This window comes from Callithrix jacchus, chromosome 5 (genome assembly GCF_049354715.1).
Source record: "Callithrix jacchus isolate 240 chromosome 5, calJac240_pri, whole genome shotgun sequence".
Classification (NCBI taxonomy): domain Eukaryota; kingdom Metazoa; phylum Chordata; class Mammalia; order Primates; family Cebidae; genus Callithrix; species Callithrix jacchus.
Window position 1 is genome coordinate 40,788,313 of NC_133506.1, and position 18,318 is coordinate 40,806,630.

Below are 18,318 nucleotides of genomic sequence, written 5' to 3' on the forward strand. Positions count from 1 at the left end.
CTTGGTCTTATTTTTAAAGTAGTATGAAAACTTAACTTTCTCAGGCTGGGCGTGGTAATCTCAGCCCTTTGGGAGGCCGAAGTGGGTGGATCATTTGAGGTCAAGAGTTTGAGACCAGCCTGACCAACATGGTAAAACCCTTCCTCTAAAAAAAATATAAAAATTACAGGTATGGTGGTAGATGCCTATAGTCCCAGCTACTTGGGAGGCTGAGGCAGGAGAATCGTTTGAACCCAGGATGTGGAGGTTACGGTGAGCCGAGATCGTGCCACTGCACTCCAGCCTGGGTGACAGAGTGAGACTCTGTCTCTAAATAATAATTTGGTGATGACTTAATTAAATCGAATAGACATCTGAGAGGTCTGGCCCCAGGTCTTCCCCCAGACTGAAATGGTGACCACAGGTGAGCCCTTTCAGTATCTGGGCCTTGGATTCCCCCTGAGGTGAAGGTGACCCGGTAGCCTGTTGGAGCCAGCCCTGTCCCATAGGCTATAGGTCTCAGTGTCCTCTTCCCCAACAGCACCTCAGCTAACCAGGCAGACGGCAAGACAGAGGGCAAGGAAGCTGCTGAACTTCATGGTGCCAAGGGCTGAGAGTTCTGAACCAGGGCTGGGAGGCTGGAACTTACACCTGCGGGAGAAGAGTCCCTGTTTCCATGGGCCAAAGGAAATATCTTGTTTTTGATTTCTTGGAAGAGGAAGCACTCTGGGCAAGAGGTATGAGCCAGGATGAACCGGACTCCTTGTCTGAAGGTGGCGCTACACACCTTGGAGTTGCTTGTGGGAGCTGCAGAGAATGTCCCTGAAGTCAGTATTTCTGCCTCATCTGAAATGCCGGTCTTCAGCTTCATCTGCTGCACACTTGAGTCCGTGAGGTTTTAGAGTGGTAGGTGACCTTTGGGGTCTCAGCTTTCCTATCTGTAAAGGAGTGGGCTGGACAATGAACAGCTGTTCTCCATTCTTTTGTTATTGGTTCCCATCCAGAGCCTCCCAGCTAGTTGTCTCAACATCCCAGGGGAAAAAGCATAGCTCTTTGTCCACTGGTTTATTTATTCAATTTAGAAATAATGAGTTTATTGTTTTATATGAATAACCATACTTATTTTAAAAGATCAAACTACACTAAATAGTACAAACAAGCGAAATCTCTCCCCACAGTCTACTATGGTGCTGTGCAACAGAAATATAATGTAGCCACACATTGAATTTTAAACTTCCTATGAGCTTTTTTAAAAAGTAAAAAGAGGGGCCTGGCATGGTAGCTTAGGCCTGTAATCCCAGGATTTTGGAAGGCAGAGGTGTTTGAGACCAGCCTGGGCAACATGATGAAACCCCGTCTCTACTAAAAACAAAAAAGTAGCTGGGTGTGCTGGTGTGCACCTGTAGTCCCAGCTACTTGGGAGGCTGAGGTAGGAGGATCACTTGAGCTCAGGAAGTTAAGGCTGATAGTAGGCCAAGATTGTGCCACTGCACTCTGGCCTGGGTGACAGGGAAGGAGACCCTGTCTAAAAAAGAAAAAAGAAAGAAAGAAAGAAAGAAAGAAAGAAAGAAAGAAAGAAAGAAAGAAAGAAAGAAAGAAAGAAAGAAAGAAAGAAAGAGGTAAAATTAATTTAATGATAGTTTATTTAACTGAGTACAATATGTCTAAAATGCCATTTGAATATACCATTAAAATGAAATAAAAACTAATGCAATATTTTACTTTTATTTGTATTAAGTCTTTGAAATCTGGTGTGTATATTAACATTTATAGCATTTAACGATATTAGCCGTACCTCATGTGCTCAATAGTTGCATATAGCCAGTGGCCACCATATTGGATACTGAAGCTCTATCATATAAAGCACCTATCAGTAACTTCAGGATAACCTCATAAGAATTTTGTTAGATAGATTGACAAAAATAATTCTACAAAAATGAAGAGTTTATGGATATTGTTTTCCCTGAATTTTTGCATATTTTCTTTATACTTGAAGGACAATTTGAGGGGGTACAAAATCCTGGGTCCTATTTTCTTTTCTTTAGTACAATTGTGAACATAGCTTCGCTGCATTTTGCCTGTGAGTGTTGTTATGAAACAGCCTGAATGTTTTCTCCCTTAAAGGTGACTTTTTTCCCCATATGAATATCTAAAAATAGTTTTGCTTATCCTCAAGTTTCAGTAACTTAACAATATTTTGGTGATATTCTGCATCTTTTATTTTTTTACTGGAAAAGCAGTGCTTTTTTAGGCTGCAAATTTTTTAAAAGGGAAATTTTCTTGTATTATATCTTTGCATAGGTTTTCTGTTTTAATTATTGAGTTTTCTATTTAAGAGACATCAATCATGTCAGATTATCTTTACTTGTAAGTAGTTGTTAAAACCATGGGCACTAGAGACAGATAATTTGAATTCCACCTGTGTCATCCAATATCAGCATGACAAGGTATTTAATATCTGTGTACTACAGTTTCTATTTGGAGATAATAGACTCCAAACTACCTACATTTGGAGTCCCCAACACTACACTCAGGTTTAATTCCCTAAAACGACTCATAGGATGTAAGTTTATACTTGTTATACTTAAGTTTACAACAAAAAGATACAGAATAAAATTAACAAAGGGAAAATGTGGATAGGATGAAGTCTGGAGGAAACCAGGCACAAACTTGCAAGTGTCTCCTCCCTGGGGAGTAGCACAGGATGTGCTTAATTCCTCCAGCAATGACGAATGACAACACATGCAAAGTGCTGTCAACCAGGGAAGCTTGACCAGGCTTGGGCATCTCAGCATTTTACTGAGGATCATTCACAGGCATATACCACCTGCATGACCTACCTCAGTTAACAAAGCTCCAGACCTCCAGAGAAAAAGGGGCATTCACCATAAATCATTGCTGGTGTACACTATGTGATACAGTGCAGCCCAAGGCCTCAGGCAAGCAAAAAATGCTTTCACTTTCATCATCCAGAATGATCAATGAGCTCGGTTCCCAGGAGCAGGCCAAAGGCCAGTCCTGAAAACAGACCTTCCCTGGGAATGTGTAGGGTTATAACAACCCAGGCCTGTTGAGTTAACCCTTTCCCTAGTACTACCTTATAAGATAGTATTCATTAACATAGTCAATGTGTATGTATATTTAAAATGCTTAAATTAATGTCAATAATTAATATCTAACACATGTAAACTAATATTTTAAAAATTAATTTGACTTTTTTTCCTCTTCCTAGGCCAAGATGGAGTCTCACTATGTCACCCAGGCTGGAGTGCAGTGGTGTAATCTCGACTTACCACCACCTCCGCCTCCTGGGTTCAAGTGATTCTCCCACCGCAGCCTCCGGAGTTGCTGGGATGACAGGTGTGCACCATCGTGCCCGGCTAATTTTTGTATTTTTAGTAGACATAGGGTTTCACCATGTTGGCCAGGCTGGTCTCGAACTCCTGACTGCAAGTGATCTACCCACATCAGCCAACCAAAATGTTGGAATTATAGGCATGAGCCACCGTGCCTGGCCCAGGCTAGTGGTGTTTATTATCCTAACTTTTATTCTATGCTAATAATTTGATTCGTAGCTCTGACTTGTTTCTTCCTTGATATTTTCAATTTATTTGCAAGTTTTTTAGTGGTGTTACTTAGATCTTCAATTTTTTTCTCTAACACTCACTTTTAAGGGTCTTTAAATTTTGTATTTATTTAAAAATATTTATTTATTTATTTTCTTTTTAGAAATGAAATCTTGCTATATTGTCCAGGGTGGTCTCGAACTGCTGGTCTCAAGCAATCCTCCCACCTTGGCCTCCCAAAGCACTCGGATTACAGGTGTGAACCACTGAGCCCAGCCTAATGTCTTATTTTATTAAAGTTTTTGTTTTTTAAGCTGAAAGCCCTCCTGGAAATTTTTCCTCTTACCACATTTTCTTCCGAATTGAGTTCTTTGTGTCTATTTCTTTTCTCCAGTGTACTTTCCTTTTTAATTTTCTTCCTTTTTCTTTTCTTTCTTCCTTCTAACTGTATGTCCTATGGTGCAGAGCTACTCCATAATTTCCCTTCATCTTGCTCATGCTTAGTTTGGGCAACTCTGCTTATCCCAATTGATGTCAATATATTCTCTTAGATTTCCTTTTCACCATATCTGAGATCTATTGTTATTTCCATCCCCTATCCCCAGATTGCAGTCTGAAGTTTGCCTCTATACACTTCTGTGGAGCCAAAGTCATGGGGTTGAGGGAAGAAAGGAATGCTGTTGGAGATGTCTCCTGACTATGATGATCAGTCTGGGCTCTGCTCTTTGGAGATTTTCTTTAATTCCTGGAACCACAGTTGGCTACCTCTAGCGATGAGTTCTTCCATTTTTGAGAAAAGTTTCCCTGTAGCTTTGGATCAGTCAATCAATTACAAATTTGAGCCTTGGGGAATGGCAAGGCTAGGTGGGCTTTTTATCTCTGCTGAGATCTTAAGAGCTTGGGTGGTAACAAGGGACTAGGCCGGGTGCAGTGGCTCAGGCCTATAATCCCAGCACTTTGGGAGGCCGAGGCGGGTGGATCACGAGGTCAAGAGATCGAGACCATCCTGGTCAACATGGTGAAACCCCATCTCTACTAAAAATACAGAAAATTAGCTGGGCATGGTGGCATGTGCCTATAATCCCAGCTACTCAGGAGGCTGAGACAGGAGAATTGCCTGAACCCAGGAGGCGGAGGTTGCGGTGAGCCGAGATCACGCCATTGCACTCCAGCCTGGATAACGAGAGCGAAACTCCGTCTCAAAAAAAAAACAAGGGACTTGCATTTTCTGGGGATTCATCTTGACTTTTTGCGTGCAGTTTTCTAACACTCCTCTCCACAACTCATATTAAAATGTAATCTTTAATGTGGCAATACTGAGAGGTGGGCCTTTAAGAGGTGATTGGATCATGAATAGATTGATCCATTCACAGATAAATGGATTAATGGATTATCACAGGAGTGGGGCTGGTGACTTCATCAGAGGAAGACAGACATGATTTAGCATGCTCAGCCCCCTCACCATGTGATGTTCTGAGCTGTCTCAGGACTCTGCAGAGGGTCCCCACCAGCCAGAAGGCTTTCACCAGGTGCATCCCCTTGACCTTGAAATTCCCAGCCTACAGAACTGTGAGAAAAAAAAAAATTGGTTTTTAATAAATTACCCAGTTTCAGATATTCTGTTAAGACACAGGAGAAGAAGCCTACTTAGTTGCAAGCATACTTCCTTTTCTTATGGAAAAGGAAGTATGAATCAGAGTGGAGTCTGATTCAGGCAATAGGACCAAACCTCTGGCAACAGGTGCACAATTCAATTTCAGAATTGCTGAGGTTGGGGGATTGAGCTTCCTCTTTGTAAACAGTAGTGAAAATAGTTGTTTCCTGTGCAGATCTGGCCATGGCAGGTTGGGTGCCTGTGACGCAGAAAACATGTCTCTTTAGTTCACAGGTCTTCAGATGGAGAGAAACTCTGCCCATGGAACGGACCCCAAGAAGCCTCTTTGCAGTTGGACTTGATGTAGATAAGCTCCGGAAATTGGAGCTGGGTTTGATGTCAAAATAGGATGAGGTGTTTGTTTTTTGAGACAGCATCTCACTCTGTCACCCAGGCTGTAATGCAGTGGCATGATCACCGCCCACTTCAGTCTTGACCATCCAGGTTCCCCCAGAGCCTCTTGAGTAGCTGGGACTACTTCAGGTGTGTGCCACCATGCCTGTCTAACGTTTATTTTTCATAGAGACTGGGTCTTGCTATGTTGCCCAGGCTGGTCTCGAACTCCTAATGCAAGCGATCCTCCCACCTCAGTCTCCCAAAGTGCTGGGGTTACAGGCATGAACCACTGCACCTGGCTGAGGTTTTTCTTTTAAGTGGGAATTAGGGCAGCAGGGGTAGGTGGAGTGGGGGGTTGGAGGAAGTCACTATATTTTACATATAGGAAAAATTTTAACTGATCTGTCTCAGTTTAAAAATATGTCTGCAATTTTTCTGGCACTTGTCCCATTGAGAATTGGGGTCAATCCCCTCTTTGAATCTGGGCTGACCTGGCCGACTCCATCATGATCAGTAGAATGCAGTTGAAGAGATGCTGTGTGATTTCTAAGGCTAGTCAAAAAAGGCTGTGCAGCTTCCATCTTGCTGTCCTGATGCTGGCTCTGGGAGATGCTGATGTCCATGTGAAAAGTCTGACTGCACTGAGGCCACTGCTGAAAAGAGCGCATGTAGTGGACACTGTCCAACAGTCCCAGCTGTGTTTACCTTTTAGTCATTCTGCCAAGGCCCTAGACATGTGATTGAAGCCATCTTGGGCCCTCCAGGATAGCCCAGCCCAGCCCAGCTGGGTACCACAGAATGACCTCAGACACAGCCACAAGGAGCAAAAGAATTGCCAACTTAACCTTGCCAGAATTCCAGACCTACAGAATCCATGTGCATCAGAAAATAGTTGTTTTATGCCACTAAGCGTGGATCCTGTTAGGCAACTCACTGGAACAACTGATGAGAATTCTCAGGACTTTTGTACTATTTCCTCTTTCCCTGGCACCTTTTCTGGGACAGAGCAGTTGGGATAGGACCCATGGTGAAACACGTCAGAATATTCCATATTTTTCTGTTGCTACTGCTTTTTGAAGTTTATGAAATGAGGTTCTACTGTTTCCCTTGGCAGTTTACTGCTGCTTTTTTTTTTTTGCATATTTTTTTTTCTATCCAATTCAATAGAAACCGGAGGATGAATATTCTGTTGTGAAACCATTCTGCCATCTGCACTTTACTCAGTGATACGGTCTGGATTTGTGTCCCCACCCAAATCTCATGTGAAATCGTAATCCACAGTTTTGGAGGTGGGGCCTAGTGGGAGCTGATTGGATCATGGGGGCAGATTTCCCCCTTGCTGGTCTCCTGATAGTAAGACCTCACGAAATTTGGTTGTTTAAAAGTGTGTGGCACGTCCCCGCTGTCTCTTTCTCCCGCTCCTGCCATGTAAGACATGTCTGCTTCCCGTTTGCCTTCTACAATGCTTGTTTCTTTCGGCCTCCCCACCTATGCTACCTGTATAGCCTGCAGAATCATGAGCCCAGTAAGCCTCTTCTCTATAAGTTACCCAGTCTTGGGTAGGTAGTTCTTTATAGCAGTGGGAGAATGGACTAATACACCCAGAAATCTGTTTTAAATGAAAACTTAATTTTAAATAGTACAAGAATATTTTTAAAGTTTTTAATTTTCTTATAAAAAGAACATAGGAGGGCCGGGCACGGTGGCTCACGCCTATAATCCCAGCACTTTGGGAGGCTGAGGCAGGCGGATCACAAGGTCAAGAGATCAAGACCATCCTGGCCAATATGGTGAAACCCTGCCTCTACTAAAAATACAAAAATTAGGTGGGCCTGGTGGTACACACCTGTAGTCCCAGCTACTCGGGAGGCTGATGCAGGAGAATTGCTTGAAGCCAGGAGGCGGAGGTTGCAGTGAGCCATGATCGCGCCACTGCACCCCAGCCTGGCACCTGGCGAAACAGCGAGACTCTGTCTCAAAATAAAACATAGAAGTTCAAGACCAGCCTGGTCAATATGGTGAAACCACATCTCTACCGAAAATACAAAAATTAGCCGAGCATGGTGGCGGGCACCTGTAATCCCAGCTACTCGGGAGGCTGAGGCAGAAGAATCGCTTGAAACTGGCAGGTGGAGGTTGCAGTGAGCCAAGATGGCACCACTGCATTCCAGCCTGGGCAACAAAAGAGAAACTCTGACTCAGAAAAGAAAAACGAAAAAAAGAACATAAGTGATTAAATAGATTGTATTAAAGAAAGAAGAACTCCCATGATCCTGCAACACTAATACAATACCTGTTAACATTTTACATTTTGTTTCTGTCCCCTACATAATAATTTTTTCTGCTGATTGAATTCCCTGCCCGCCCAAAGTTTTTTTTTTTTTTTTATTAGTTAAGCCAAACCACAAATAAGTATCATTTATGTTAGATGCTGTGCTGGGTGCTGCTGATACAACGGAGACTAAGTCAGATACAGCCCCAGCCCTTTTTGATTTAGAGGTCAAATCAAAAAGGGGAGGTCATTTATCAGCCTATAAATACAAGTTATGGTGCTATAAAGATAAAAGAGGGTACTCAGAACTAAGGGGGCACAAGTTATTCTCTTATTTTTAAAAATCCCTTTAGATTCAGGGAGTATGTGTGCAGGTTTGTTACACAGGTACATTGCAGGATGCTGAGGTTTGGGCTTCTAATGATCCTGTCGCCCAAGCAGTGAACATGGTGCCCAACAGGTGGTTTTTCAACCTTTGCTCCCCCCCCACCTTTTGGAATCCTTAGGATGTATTGTTCCCATCTTTGTGTCCTTTTTGGACACAATTTAGATTGAGGCTCAGGGACAGCTTCTGTGAGAAAGTGACCTTTAGGCTGAGCAAATGAGCTGGCAGGAATGTGGAGGGAAAAGATTCCAGGTGGAGGGAACAGCTGGGGGGTGGGTAGGGAGAAGAGCTCCCAGTGATGGAAGAGGCAGCTTTGTGGCCAGAGCTGGTCAGCATGGAAGAGAGTGACACGCGGGACTGAAAGAGGACTGTGAGGCCATGGTAAGCCCATTGGTGATGAAGCCAGGGGCACCAGGTGGACCTGGGAAAAGGAGTACAAATTTCGCATTCAGAAGAATCAGCATCTACTGAATGCTTTTAGGTGGGTGGAGACATGATTAACATCCCTTCCTTCCCCCATACGGTATTCACTTTACACTGAAGTGTAATATAACGTATACAGAAACGAGTGCATCAGGGTGTAACCCAATGAATTTTATAGAACATTACGAGGACCCTAAAGACATCCCCTCCACCCATTCCCCTAGAGTAACCACTATCTTGACTTCCAACGATTTTCGTACTTTACGTGTAAATGCAGTCATACAGCAGGTGCTGTTTTCTATCTGGGTTTTGAACTCAGCGTTGTTTGTGATGTTCATCCATTCATTATATGTACTTGCAGAACATACTTACTTTTTTAAAAGATCACACTGGCTGTAGCATGGAGAATGAGCAATTTCAAAAGTAAGCAAAATGTTAAACAACTAAGAATGGAAATAAAATCCAAGTCAATTTCAAAAAGAAACACAGGGACAGATTTTGCCAGACACCTGGTATAGATTTTGCCAGACATCTGGTACTTTTTGTTCATTACTATATCTCCAGAATTTTCCTACCTCTTTCTCCAAATAAAGAGAATATTTAAGTTTTCTTTAAAACCCTAATATATAACATTTGCAGTGTTCTCTAGTTTGCAAAGTGTTTTCCTAATGATTTTCTGCTTTGATCCTGCAAAATCTTATGACTGCCAGTACCATTTCCCTTTTACAGAAGAAGAAACTGGCTCAAGAAGGTGAGACACGACGCTCTGTGCTCGAGGAGTTGGATTAGGTGTCACCATCTCTTTCCCTGTGAACTGGAATTTCAGGTTGGGGCGAGCTGTGGCTCTGCGGGCAAACTCGCATCCCTTTCCTATCCCACGCCGCCAAAGGGTCTAAGCTTTCCAGCTGCGTAACACGGCCAGGCCCCAAGGGCTCTGGGCCAGGGGCTGATGCTTTCGGTTCGCAGCTCCCAAGGCAGCCCTGCCGTCGGAAGCCCAGTGGATTTTCACCGCTCCCCTGGGTCTGGGATCAGGGCAGCGGCCAAAGACGCAGCCCAATCTGAGGGCTTACCGCCCTCGCGTGGTCAGACATGGGAATGGCAGCTTCTGAAGCTCTCCATGCGTGGTGGTTTCTGGGGCTCACCAGGTGCATCAGCTTTCGTGGTAACGCGAAACTGCGGTGGTCTTGCCTCTGCCACAAGATAATGTGATCTTGGGCCCCAAGATAATGTCGGCATGGTGTCCCATCTTTGGCATGAGTCCTACCCTTCCCAAGTGCAGTGATGGCTGATTCAGTGGCGGCTTCCAGGGATATGATAGGCAAAGGAGTTTGGGTCTCCTCTCTCTGTAATTAGTCCTGGGATCAGAAGAGAGGCCCGGGGGCTCTTCATGCCTGATTTCCCGCTACCACTCTGGCTTCCTCCTGTTCCTATATCCAAGTAACTCTGACCTGTGGTTACCAAGAAGACAGTCGATGTTGGAGAAAGGTAAAATCAAGTAACTATTATAAGTAGAAAAAATAATAAATATAAAGGAATTGTTCCATTTTGTAGATTGGTATCATCAGCTTCTTGAGAAACCTTTAGTGTAATTGATTGTAAAAATCACTAATTTAGGGACAAAATCCTTAATTTTAAATGCTACCCGAAGAGCTCATTCGGGTGGATGCAGGACCCACCGTTCCCTATTGAGCAGTCACTGATGAGTGTGTGTGAGCCAAACGCACAGGAGCTTATTCTTGAGAGTTCTCAGGAATTCTCCGGAATTACAAGAAGTGTATCAACTGCTTCAGCTGGGGGGCTCCACTTGGCCTTTTACAGGGAGAGCTGGGCAGTTCCCTTTTCAAGGCAAACGCACCTTACAGTGGTGTTTATCCAGATAAATATGAGAGCTTAACTTTGATTTCTTTCAGGGCCTGCTATCTGACATGTGGTACTATACCAGAATGAGGCTGGAATTTGGTATCCTATTGCTAGTCTGTTGCTAGTCTTAAGATCTCTGTTTCAGGCCGGGCGCGGTGGCTCAAGCCTGTAATCCCAGCACTTTGGGAGGCCGAGGCGGGTGGATCACGAGGTCAAGAGATCAAGACCGTCCTGGTCAACATGGTGAAACCCCGTCTCTACCAAAAATACAAAAAATTAGCTGGGCATGGTGGTGCGTGCCTGTAATCCCAGCTACTCGGGAGGCTGAGGCAGGAGAATTGCCTGAACCCAGGAGGCGGAGGTTGCGGTGAGCCGAGATCGCGCCATTGCACTCCAGCCTGGGTAACAAGAGCGAAACTCCGTCTCAAAAAAAAAAAAAAAAAAAAAAAAAAAAAGATCTCTGTTTCAATGTTAATGCTGGTCAGTTGTGCCTGAATTCCAAAGGGAGGTGAGTGCCACGCAGCGTGTCCAACTCTCCCCTTCCCAACATGGTCTGAACTAGTTTTTCAGGTTTCTTTGGAATTCCCCTGGCTGAGGGTGGGGGGAGTCCATTCCATCGACTGGGGGATTTAGAATTTTATTTTTGGTTTATGACAGCAAGCAAAGTGCTTTCCTGAGTTCTGTGAGTCATTTTAGTGAGTTATCCAACTCTAAGGGGGGTTGTGGAACACTGAAATTTGTGTAGCCAATCAGTCAGAAGTGTGAGTGACTCCTGGAATTTGCAACTTGTATCTGAAGTGAGAGCAGTCTTGTGGGACTGAGTCCTTAACCTGCCTTAACCTCTGTGCTGTAAGCCAAAAATAAAATTCTAGGGCCTCCACCCATCTGATTGGACCCCTCCTCTTGGCCAAAGGGATTCCAAAGTTAACCTATAAAACTAGTTCAGGCCACTGGTTCAGGAAAGGGGGAGTTAGACATGCCTCATTATCGTTAACACCAACACAGACCTTAAGCTGATAAGAAGGGTTTACAACTTATTCTCTCTGAAGGCTGCTACCTGAAGGCTTCATCTGCATGATGAAACCTTGGTCTCCCTAACCACTTACCTAACTGCAGACATTCCTTTCTATTCATTCCATATCTTTAGATAATAACCAATTGTGAATCAAACAAATCTTTGAATCCACCTATGACCTGGAAATTTTTTACTAAAATGTCTTATTCTCAAAGACTTTATCTACCTACCTCCTTCCTCCAAGGAAAAAAAAAAATCAGATGTGAAGTCATGATTTTATTTCCCCATTCTAAAAATTATTCAGAAGGATCTGGAACAGCTGAACCACCCGAGGCACTTGTAGGCAGAGAGCAAGAAACTTGTTCTGTATTCTGAGAGTTTGCTGGAGGTTTGCTCAAGGGCCAAGGCGTGCTTCTCCCAGGCTCTCATGATATTCGTAATAACGCCAAGCCCTTTATTTCCTACATCTCAACTATTATCCTCTTGAGATCTTTGAGTGTCTTCAGGCTGGTGAATCTCATAGCATGGGAGTGCTGCTGTTAGAGCAAGAAGAAGGTGTCCCTTGGTCCAATACACATTTCACTAAGGAACTTAATTATCTTCATTCTATTCAATCGCTGCACAAGCCCCCACTACCAGTGAGCATCAGGAGATTAATTCATTTGACAAATATTTGCCAAGTACCAACAAGGCATCACTCTCCATAAGCATCACTTCCTGTGGCTTTGCTGAGTTTATAAGGTCTCTCTGGCCAGGCACGGTGGCTCAAGCCTGTAATCCCAGCACTTTGGGAGGCCGAGGCGGGTGGATCACGAGGTCAAGAGATTGAGACCATCCTGGTCAACATGGTGAAACCCCGTCTCTACTAAAAAAAAAAAAAAAACAAAAAATTAGCTGGACATGGTGGCGCATGCCTGTAATCCCAGCTACTCAGGAGGCTGAGGCAGGAGAATTGCCTGAACCCAGGAGGTGGAGGTTGCGGTGAGCCGAGATTGCGCCATTGCACTCCAGCCTGGGTAACAAGAGCGAAACTCGGTCTCAAAAAGAAAAAAGTTCTCTCTGGCTTTGTGGTTCTGGGGTTGAACCACATGTGAGGTGAAGGTTGGGCATGGTGACATCAGGGGTGAGGGAGAAGTAGGGGAACTGAGGTCCTCTGCTGAGTCATTGGGCCACGCTCTAAGTTACATTCTGATGGCCCTCTGCTCCTACAATGCCCACAGCCTTCCTTCTTTCTTCCATCTTCATGGGCTTAGGCCACTATGGGGAAATCCTTCCAGAAGGAAGATGAAGGAAGTGATGGGAGTTGGAGGGAGAGGCCCTGGGAGCCTGCAATACCTGCAACTGGAAGAAATTGTAATTGCCCAGCGGGTTCACCTTGCCCATTGCCTAGACAGAGCTGATTTATCAAGACAGGGGAATTGCAATGGAAAAAGAGTAATTCATGCAGAACCAGCTGTGTGGAAGACCAGAGTTTTATTATTACTCAAATTCGCTTCCTCAAGCAATCGGGGATTGGAATTTTTACAGATAATTTGGTGGGTAGGGCTCGGGACATGGAGAGTGCCAATTGGTCAGGTTGGAGATGGAATCACAGGGGATTTGAAGTGAGGTTTTCCTGCTGTCTTCTCTTCCTGGGTGAGAAGGCAGATCTGGTTGAGCCAGATTACTGCTCTGAGTGGTGTCAGCTGATCCATCAAGTGCAGGGTCTGCAAAATATCTGTCTTAGGTTTTACATCAGTGATGTTATCGCCAGGAGCAGTTTGGGGAGGTTCAAACTGTTGCAGCAGAGGCTGCATGATTCCTACACTGTCCTTCTAATTTTGTAGCTAATGAAGGCAGACTGGTCCCCAGGTAAGAAGAAGGTATTTTTTGGAAAGGGCTATTGTCAATTTTGTTTCAGTCAAACCGTAAACTAAATTCCTTCCTAAGGTTAGTTCTGCCTACACCCAGGAATGAACAAGGGCAGCTTAAAGAGTAGAAGCAAGATGGAGTTGGTTAGGTCTGAGCTCTTTCACTGTCATCATTTTCTCAGTTATAATTTTGGCAAAGGCAGTTTCAGAATCATGCCGTAAGTCCTCCCCACTCTCCAGGCTCCTGGCTTGTGCTGATCCCTTAGTCCACTTTTCCACCCTCTTCTCTTCCAGTCCCAATCCTACCTGTGCTACAAAGCTCATAACCAGGGCCAACCCCTGAGAAACTTCTCTGATCCTCTAGTTGGAAAAAATCATTCCCTCCTCTGACCTCCCATGTCGAGACCATTTATAGCATGTTAGAACTAGATTCCTAAGAAGGAGTTGCCCCATGATCAAATACACATTTTTCCAGGGGACTTAATTATCCTCATTCTATTCAATGACTGCAGCACCATCCCCACCACCAATGAGCATGAGCAGATTAATTCATTTGACAAAGATTTGCCAAGTACCTACAAGGCAATGTTCTTCATAAGCACATAGCTATAAACAAAACACAGCAAAGGACCCTGCCCTCTAGGTGGAGGCAGGCAACAGACAAATGAGGAGATAATATGTGGGTCATGACAAGCATTTTGAAGACAAAGTAGTGGAGGGGGATGGGGAGTAACAGGGATAAAGGAAGTGCTGCTCTTTTATGTAGCCCAAAGAGCAGAACCTGTAGAAAGTGAGAGTGAGCATTGTGACCAGCTGGGAGAAGAGCAATGTGGGAAGAAGACGTGGTTAGTGCAAGGGCCCCAGGTAGACTGCGCCTGATGTGTCTGAGTAGCAGCGTGAGGCCACTGTGGCTGGGGCTGAGTGGGTGGGGGTGGTGGTGGAAGACGATGCATTCAGAGAGGCTATGGGGGCAAGCCTTGTAGGGCTGTACACAGACTTAGGCTTTGTCTGTAAGAGAGATGGGAAATCATGGGAACATCATGATCTGATTCGAATTGTAACAGGATCCCCCTGGCTGCAGTGTAGACAGTGGCCTGTAGGGGACCAAGGGTGGAGACAGAAGGCGGATGAGTAGGCTACTGCGCCAGTCCAGGCGAACACTGAAGGCCTGGGTATGTGTGTTGTTCCATCTGTTTCAGGTCTCTTGAATAGTAGGAACGCTTTGCTTTGTTGAGGGTGCTTCTGTTCTTTACATAAGTAATTAAATGTCTTTCCTTTGCTGTTTCCTGATACATTAATGCAGTAATACATGCTCATGATAGAAAACTTAGAAAATAAAAGCATTAAACAATATTCCCAACCCCTGCAACTCAAAGAAACAGATATGTTATTCTACTTTAGAGCTCTAAATGTGCAGGAACTCATTGATTTGCTCATCAAAAGGTGAAGAGGGAAGAGTAGCTGCCCCAGGTGGAGCTACCCAGCAGGTGAGGCTGCCCTCAGGAAATACAGCCTTCTCTTTCCTAATGATTTCTACACTGTGGCATCCACTCTTCCCTCCTCAGGGCTCTGGTGTTACCCTCCTTCCAGGTCTCCATCAGATCTGCTCTCAGCAAAAGATCCAGCTCATTCATCTAGCCCCAAGGGACAGGGATTCACCTCAGGACTGGGGTGAGATGAATGAGGTCTTGGACACAGAATTTAAAGAGTCAAAAGACTCAGCCATCAAGATAAATCATATTTAAATGCAATGGCTTAAAAAATTAAAATTAATTCAAAAAGTCCATAATGAACAAAATAAATATAAAAATGTAAAATAAAGACAGGGTCCAACCTTGTGCCTGCACAGTCCTTCCTTGCTCCCCGAAACCTAACCCAGCCCTGCTCAGCCCAAGAGCTTCAGTTCTGAATACGAGTCATTCCAGACTTCAAGGTCAAGTTAGAATGTTAATCGTCTACCAGAATGTGATTTCAAATGCCCAATGATGATAGACTGGATTGGGAAAATGTGGCACATATTCACCATGGAATATTATGCAGCAATCAGACATGTTGAGTTTGTGTCGTTTGTAGGGACATGGATGAATCTGGAGAACATCATTCTCAGCAAACTGACACAAGAACAGAAAATGAAATACCGCATATTCTCACTCATAGGCGGGTGATGAAAAATGAGAACACATGGACACAGAGAGGGGAGTACTAAACACTGGGTTCTATTGGGGGGAAAAGGGGAGGGCCAGTGGGAGGGGGAGGTGGGGAGGGATAGCCTGGGGAGAAACGCCAAATGTGGGTGAAGGGGAGAAAGCAAGCAAAACACACTGCCATGTGTGTACCTATGCAACTGTCTTGCATGTTCTGCACATGTACCCCAAAACCTAAAATGCAAAATAAATAAATAAATAAATAAATAAATAAAAACCAAGGAAATAACTTCCACATCAATGGTAAAGTTTTCTCATTTCACCAAGGGGTTTTTTTCTCTGTTTACCGGATGGTTTGCTAAGGAGGTGAAGAAGTCTATGGCTGAATAATTGCAGAGACTTTTAAATTTCAATCTTAAATATTCATCAAGATATTTTTCTTTTTTACAAAAAACTTTTGGGCCAGGTCAGGTTTAGGGGTAGGTTATTCTCCTGGACTCTGTGAAGGAGAAGGGAAGGAGCATGAGGGTCAATGGTCCGCTTGTCGAAGGAATCCCCTTCCCTGAAGTTGCGTTTGTCTGTGTGTGTGTGTGTTGTGGGGTGGTGGTTTGCTACTTAAGTAATAGCAGTAACACCTACCCATTCAGCAGACACCGACCATGTACCAGGCTCCACGTGTAGCCTTTTACATGCATTGTTGCATTTAATTCCCAAGGATCCTGTGAAGGAGTGTGTGTGGCTGCCCCCACTCTACAGGGGCGGCTATGGAGTCACGGTGATGTTTCGTAATGGGCATATTGTTTTCCTGGGGCAACTGGAACAAGGACTACAGACAGACTGAATGGTTTAAACAACTACAATTTACTCTCTTAAAATCTGGAGGCCAGAAGTGTGAGATCAGGGTGTTCACAGGGCTGCGTTCCCTCTGAAGAAGCTTGGGAAGGATCCATTCCAGGCCTCTCTCCTGGCAGCTGGAAGCTCCTTGACTTATGGTCGCATAAATCCAATCTTCACATAGTGTTCCCCCGTCTGTCCCCTTTTTAAGGACACCAGTCATATTGGATTAGGGCCCGTGCTAATGACCTCATCTTAACTTGATTACCTCTGTAAAGAGCCCATCTCCAAATAAGGTCACGTTCAAAGGGACCTGGGGGTTAGGACTCCAAGTAGCTTTTTTGGGAGGATACAGTTCAACCCATAACAGCTGAGAAATGGCAGAACCCAGGCATCTGTGTCAGACCCAAAGGCACTGTCCTTTGGAGGGAGGAAGATCATGTAAATTAAGAACCCAGACTTTCCAGCCAGGCTGCAAGAGTCCAAATTTCAGGTCTGTCTTAATTCGGGTATTTGGGGATCTAAGAAGCAACTTATTACATAAGGTGGGCATGGGGGTGAGAAAGGGTGAGGCATCAAGCCCCACATCACTATTTGTGACTGAGCTTAATCCCACTGGGAATGTTAGAGGGCAGGGCCAGCTTGAATCAGCTATGGCCCCACTTCCCTAGGAGAGGAAGTGTTTATGCACTAATGGAGGTATTTGGCCACCAGTCTCCATATGGGCTGAGGGTTTCTGCCTGATCTGGGACCTCCTTGTGTGGCTTCCAAGGAAGCCCTCGGGCAAAGAGAGGCAGACACTAGCATTTGGAAATCAGCTGGCAGCACCGAAGGTGTCAGGTCTAGGGGTAAGGGTAGGGCACATGTCTTCTGCCACACTCTGTATGTGGCTTGGAATGGTGATTTAACTTCTGTGTGTACTCTGTACCTGTCTTCTCCCTATGTGGGGTTGTCGTGAAGCTAAGTGAATTAATACATGCTGAGACCTTGGACTGTGTAATGACTGCAGCTTAGACATTAACTGTGATTGTTATTGACTAAACTATACTGCCCCCTACTGCAAAATGAGGGACCCCAACATCACTTAGAAACACTAGTGCTGGAAGGCATTTGGGAGGGAATGTGATCCAACTTCCTCATTTCACAGACGAGGAATTCAGACCTAAGAAAGGGAAGTATCTTGCCCAATGTCACCCAGCTAAGATATAGAATCACTATAATAGACTAAACCCAGTTAGCCTCATTCATGCATTCATTCACTCTCGTGTGTGTATATATGCATATAATTAAATACATATGTAAAACAGACATGTATATAACATTATATATAGGTATATAATATATATTTCTACATATTTATGTTAAACAATATATAATTACATATACACATGTGTGTATACATATGCACATGTATGTATAGTTATATACATAGGCATATATATAATTCTATGTATATAATTATACATACGTAACACATGTATATAATTAGATACATATATAGTGCATATACACACATATGTATCGCTAGTGCTTCTAAGTGATATCCAGGTCAATCGTTTTCCAATAGGGGACAGTATAATTATGCACATATGTGTGCATATGTATACACATAATATATATGTTTTTAGAGACTAGGTCTTGCTCTGTCACCCAGGCTGGAACACTGTGGTGCAATCATTGGGCCTCAAGTGATCTTTCTGTCTCAGCTCCCCCAGTAGCTGGAACTATAGGCATGTGCCACCATGCTCAGCTAATTTTTTAACTTTTTGTAGAAACAGGGCCTCTCCATGCTGCCCAGGCTGGTTTGGAACTCCTGGCCTCGAGCAATCCTCTGGGCTTGGCCTCTTAAGTGCTGGGATTACAGCCACCACGCCAGGCCTCACTCTCTAATATTAAGCACCTGTTTTGTGATAGGCACCAGGAAGACAGTAATGACCAAAACAGTAGCTCCAAATTTATTTGACCCCTCACACCACCCATATCAGTAAAAGGTTTTTTTT

The 18,318-nt window shown here is 44.2% G+C and overlaps 1 long non-coding RNA gene across 1 annotated transcript; it reads left to right on the forward strand.

Moving 5' to 3' along the window:
- The first annotated feature begins 520 nt into the window (after positions 1 to 520).
- Positions 521 to 3,858, forward strand: LOC144582479 (uncharacterized). Its single transcript, XR_013535212.1, has 2 exons — positions 521 to 716; positions 3,709 to 3,858. It is a non-coding gene; the product is annotated as an uncharacterized LOC144582479 (long non-coding RNA).
- The last annotated feature ends 14,460 nt before the right edge of the window (positions 3,859 to 18,318 follow it).